The sequence below is a fragment of the Etheostoma spectabile genome, unplaced genomic scaffold, assembly GCF_008692095.1.
Source record: "Etheostoma spectabile isolate EspeVRDwgs_2016 unplaced genomic scaffold, UIUC_Espe_1.0 scaffold00018897, whole genome shotgun sequence".
In the NCBI taxonomy this organism is placed as follows: domain Eukaryota; kingdom Metazoa; phylum Chordata; class Actinopteri; order Perciformes; family Percidae; genus Etheostoma; species Etheostoma spectabile.
In genome coordinates this window covers 40644-46380 of record NW_022604550.1, presented here as the reverse complement: position 1 = coordinate 46380, position 5737 = coordinate 40644, and the positions used below count along the sequence as shown (strand labels likewise).

The window sequence follows — 5737 nt, the reverse complement described above, 5'->3', positions numbered from 1 at the left end:
CGTTGCTGGCAGGATTCGAACCTGCGAGGGGAGACCCCAATGGATTTCAAGTCCATCGCCTTAACCACTCGGCCACAACAACCTGAAACATAGTGTAATACTGATTTGCACTAATATTTACACTGACTCACGAAAAAAACACGAGTAAAATTAAAAAACACTGCATAAACTTTGCTACCGTGTGTTTACCGTGACAGTGGTGGATCTGATTCCCACCATAGGATTTGGACATAGGACAGTTGAGAAAACTTCCCTAGTTAACTATGACATGGATGACTGAGAACCTACTATATCGTGACATGTTTAATTTACTATATTATAATTTTTAAACAGGTCCTACTGAAAATCTGCTGGATCAGTCAGGATGGCAAGAGCGTCCAAGGCGCTGCGTTCAGGTCGCAGCCTCCACTGGAGGTGTGGGTTCAAATCCCACTTCTGACAGCTACCGTTTTTCTGAGACATGGTATATTACTTATTGGCGAGACATAACAAGAAAAAACGGGCGGCTGTGGCTCAGTGGTAGAGTGGTTGCCTGCCAATTGGAAGGTTGGTGGTTCGATCCCTGCCCCTGCAGTCATTGTCAAAGTGTCCTTGGGCAAGACACTGAACCCCGAGTTGCCCCGGTGCTGCGCATCGGGTGTGAATGTGCGTGAATGTTTATCTGATGAGCAGGTGGCACCTTGTATGGCAGCCCCGGCCACAGTGTATGAATGTGTGTGAATGGTGAATGTTACCTGTAGATGTAAAAGCGCTTTGAGCAGTTGTTAAGACTGGAAAAGCGCTATATAAATACAGCACATTTACATTTACATTTAAAAACTGAATTACAGGTTTTGGTATTCGGTGAAAAGGTTTAATTGTTTTCTCGAGGAAAACAATTTGATGACAAGAACAGCTTTCACAATGAACAGAGTTACAGAGTGACCACTTTAGAATACTGTTTCTGTCAGGCTCCACGTCATCTATTCTTCAAGGAAATGGTGTGGAGTCATAACAAGCCCAGTTGTCTCCCATAAAGGAGAAACACACAGATGACAAATACAGAAGTCATATACTCTGAGAGGCATTGGAGATCTTATTATGAATAATTAATATGAAAATCATTGGTTAAATGGGATTTTCCCATTATATATATAAGATGTTCTGGTACATTTTGTACAACCCGCTCTACAAACGTGTCAGAAGCAGAATTGATTATGTTAGAAACACATCCGTCCCTGGTTGCAGTCCCACTTTTACGTCCACTGTTCTTTTGCTCTGCAATTCCTAACTGAGGTCATAAACTTTCAGTCACATTCCAACTGAAAGATAACAAATAAGCACACAAACACATCACATCACTGTGACCTGGGGACCCCACCCTTTGTGGATAAGACTAGGGGTCCAAGAGCCAAAGAGCCAGACAAATTTGGGGGAGAGCTGTTAGCTTGACTCTGTATTTGTCTCAGGATATCTTATGTAATAAAAAGGATTCACACATCAACATCTGAGATTTTGACTACTAATTGACTGAACCCTGAGAATGGAGCAGGATTTAGCTTCAACACTAGGAGAAGCAAGTATTAATGTGAATGTACTGTGCTTAAAAGGAAAAGTGAGTTGATTAGATCTTATTTTGTTAATGCCATTGAATTGTTCTTGTATCTCAAAGGCTTATTTCAAAGTTGCACTTGTTCCAACCATAGACTGTATAGATAATGGAAATGGAAGAGCATCCGGTTCGGCAAAGTGCTGCAACTGCGGAAGTAATTTAAACCTGCATTCTATCTGAAATCCTGCAGAGGGCAACACGCGTGGATGCAAAAGGAGGTTGGGTTTATAGACGTCTATGGAAAAATTACCCACTTCTCACTTGATTTATTATCTCAGTAAACATCTTCATATTGAGTTTTGGTCCCGATCGCTAGTGTTATGCTTTTGATCCTTTGAGGCTTTTAATCCTATGATGCTTTTAATCCTTTGATGCTTTTGATTTTTTGATTTTGATGTTTTGATCCTATGATCTTTTGATCCTATGATATATTTGATCCTTTGATGCTTTTGATCCTTTGATGCTTTTAATCCTATGATGCTTTTGATTTTTGATGCTTTTGATCCTATGATGTTTTTGATCCTATGATGCTTTTGATCCTATGATGCATTGATCCTTTGATGCATTGATCCTTGATGCATTTGATCCTTTGATGCTTTTGATCCTTTTATGCTTTTAATCCTATGATGCTTTTGATTTTTGATGCTTTTGATCCTATGATGTTTTTGATCCTATTATGCTTTTGATCCTATGATGCATTTGATCCTTTGATGCTTTTGATCCTTTGATACGTTTGATCCTGTGATGCTTTTGATCCTTTAATGCTTTTGATCCTATGATGCTTTTGATCCTATGATGCTTTTGATTTTATGATGCTTTTGACCCTATGATGCTTTTGATCCTATAATGCTTTAGATCCTATGACGATTTGATCCTATGATGCTTTTGATCCTAAGATGCTTTTGATCCCAATATTTTTCTTTCTGTGTCTTTATTTCATAACAGGATTATAACCGCTGTAAGTCATCTTATGCTTTGTGTGTGGGCTTAATGGAATCATGAGACTTGAGCTTTCTAATGATGTGCTGCACATCTGAACAGGTTATTCCTATGATGCTTTTGATCCTATGGTGCTTTTGTTCTTTTGATGCTTTTGATCCTATGATGCCTTTAATGCTTTTGATCCCAATATGCTTTTAATCCTATGATGCTTTTGATTTTTGAAGCTTTTGATCCTATGATGTTTTTGGATCCTATGATGCTTTGGATCCTATGATGCATTTGATCCTTTGTGCTTTTGATCCATTGATTCGTTTGATCCTATGATGCTTTTAATCCTATGATGCTTTTGATTTTTTTGATGCTTTTGATCCTATGATGTTTTGATCCTATGATGCTTTTGATCCTTTGATACTTTGATCCTTTGATGCTTTTGATCCTTTGATACTTTTGATCCTATGATGCTTTTGATCCTATGATGCTTTTGATCCATGATGCTTTTAATCCTATGATGCTTTTGATCCTTTGATTCTTAGATCCTTTGAAGCTTTGATCCAATGATGCTTTTAATCCCATGATGCTTTTGAGCCTTTGATGCTTTAGATCCTATGATGCTTTTGATCCTTTGACGCTTTTGATCGTATGACGCTTTTGATCCTATATGCTTTAGATCCTATGATGCTTTTGATCCTTTGATGCTTTTGATCGTATGATGCTTTTGATCCTATAATGCTTTAGATCCTATGATGCTTTTGATCCTTTGATGCTTTTGATCCCATGATGCTTTTGATCCTTTGATGCTTTTGATCCCATGATGCTTTTGATCCAAATATTTTTCTTTCTGCGTTTCTTTATTTTATAACAGGATTATAACCGCTGTAAGTCATCTTATGCTTTCTGTGTGGACTTAACATGTTGGGAGTATAGCTCCCGGCACCGGGACGTATCCTCGCCATTTTTTGGAAGTGCTGACTTCCTTCATAAATTGTAAGCATTAAACAGTCATAAACACGCTCATGCCATACATCATTTGAAAGCTTAAAGTCTCATAAATCTATCCAGCCCACACACAAAGCAATAAGGTGACTCACAACGGTTATAATCATGTTCTGAAGTAAAGAAAGACAGAAAGATTTGAGTCTAAATCGAGTGTGCTTTCCTACCTGTCTCCTTGTGTCTTTAATCACAGCGGTGAAAGATCGCCAAAGACTTTGTTTTCCTACATCGCCAACACTCCAAGCTATTAGAATATCCAAGCCTTGTAATCCATAATTATCTGGTCCCCTCACAATCTTGTAGTTTCTGGCCAAGTTTCGACGTAGAGAAATCTAGATAGTGCATCAATTCTCGGTTTTGATTGTGTGTATCTTTTTCCCTCTGCGCGCTACAACCTCACGCCGCACACCGCCAGACTCTGTGGCTTCTGCAGATTCCACTGAACTTTGGTCCCAGCCAATAGCTTCAGTATTTCTCAAGATACTCCCAAGCTAAGCCAATGAAATCTCTCAGTCCCCATTGGGCCCACGTGGGAAAAACTGACAGCATATCCCACCAGTTAGAGAAAGAGGTCATAAAACTGGCATTCCTGTGTAGCCAATAAGAAGACGAGTTGTGATATCAAACATGGCCAGAAAAAAATACCTGTGATGGCTCCAGCCCTTTCAAAGCAAACTAAGACCTTCTTATGGCATTTCACCATTTCATCAAATTATGATTACTTATTCCTATAAATCTATGTATGTACTTCTTTTAGGTATATGTGTGAGTGATGTGGATGTGTTTTTGTATTTCAGAAGTTTTGTATTTAGCACTTTTTTAGAAATAAGAAATAAGACAAATGCACAGACATATGTAGAAATACATTCATGTAAAATCCATTTTATAAGTCATTTTTTCTGGATATTTTCTGTTCTAAGTTGAGACATGTGGCTAGGGTACTATTTTAGTATATAGCCCATGTAATGCTTACAGTAGTGCTTTTTTTAATTTTTCAGATGATTTACTTGGACGGAAATAGAAATTCTGGGTTCTAACCTCTGTAGCTCGGTTTCTGCATATACATATCAACTTTCTTTTATATAATGCATATACACATCAACTTTCTTTTTCATAAATGCATGTACATATCAACTTTCTTTTCGATTAATGCATAAACACAAAAATTTCTTGATATTAATGCATTAACACATCAACTTTCTTTGATTTACATCACCATTCATATGTCCTACATCAATTACATTATTTCATCATCAACCATATTAACACATCAACTTTCTTTTGATTAATGCATATACACATCAACTTTCTTTGAAATTAATGCATGTACACATCAACTTTCTTTTTGATTTATGCATATACACATCAACTTTCTTTTAGATTTATGCATGTACACATCAACTTTCTTTTTGATTATCATCACCATCATATGTATTATTCATCACTATTCATTATGACTTCACCTTTTTTATAGTAATGCATATAACAAATTAATTATTTTTTATTAATGCTTATACACATACTTTCTTTAGATTAAGAATATACACATCAACTGTCATTTTATTAATAAATATACACATCAACTTTCTTTTAGATTACGCATATACGCATTAACTTCTTTTCATTAATCATCACCATTCATTATGTGATCATCTATTCATTATGTTCATCATCACAATTCCTTATGACATCAACTTCTTTTATATTAATGCATATACACATCAACTTTTGTTTGAGTAATGCATGTACGCATACATTTCTTTTTCATTAATGCACATAAACATCAACTTTCTTTTAGATGAATGCATATACACATCAACTTTTTTTTTGATTTATGCATATACAACAACTTTCTATTATATTAATACATATACACATCAACTTTCTTTTAGATTTATGCATATACACATCAACTTCTTTTGATTAATTCATAAACACATCAACTTTCTTTTTAATAACCGCATATATACATCAAATTTCTTTTTGATTAATGGATAGACACATTCATTATGTCATCATCAAAATTCATTATGACATCAACTTTCTTTTAGATTTATGCATATACACATCAACTTTCTTTTTGATTAATGCATATACACATCAACTTTCTTTATAATAAATGCATATACACATCAACTTTTTTTTTGATTAATGCATGTACACATCAGCTTTTGTTTTGATTAATGCACATACACATAAACTTTGTTTTTA

At 35.6% G+C, this 5737-nt stretch overlaps 1 non-coding gene across 1 annotated transcript; it reads right to left on the bottom strand.

The window, feature by feature from the left end:
- On the bottom strand, window positions 1-82 carry trnas-uga (transfer RNA serine (anticodon UGA)). Its single transcript has one exon. It is a non-coding gene; the product is annotated as a tRNA-Ser (tRNA).
- Between the last annotated feature and the right edge of the window lie 5655 nt (window positions 83-5737).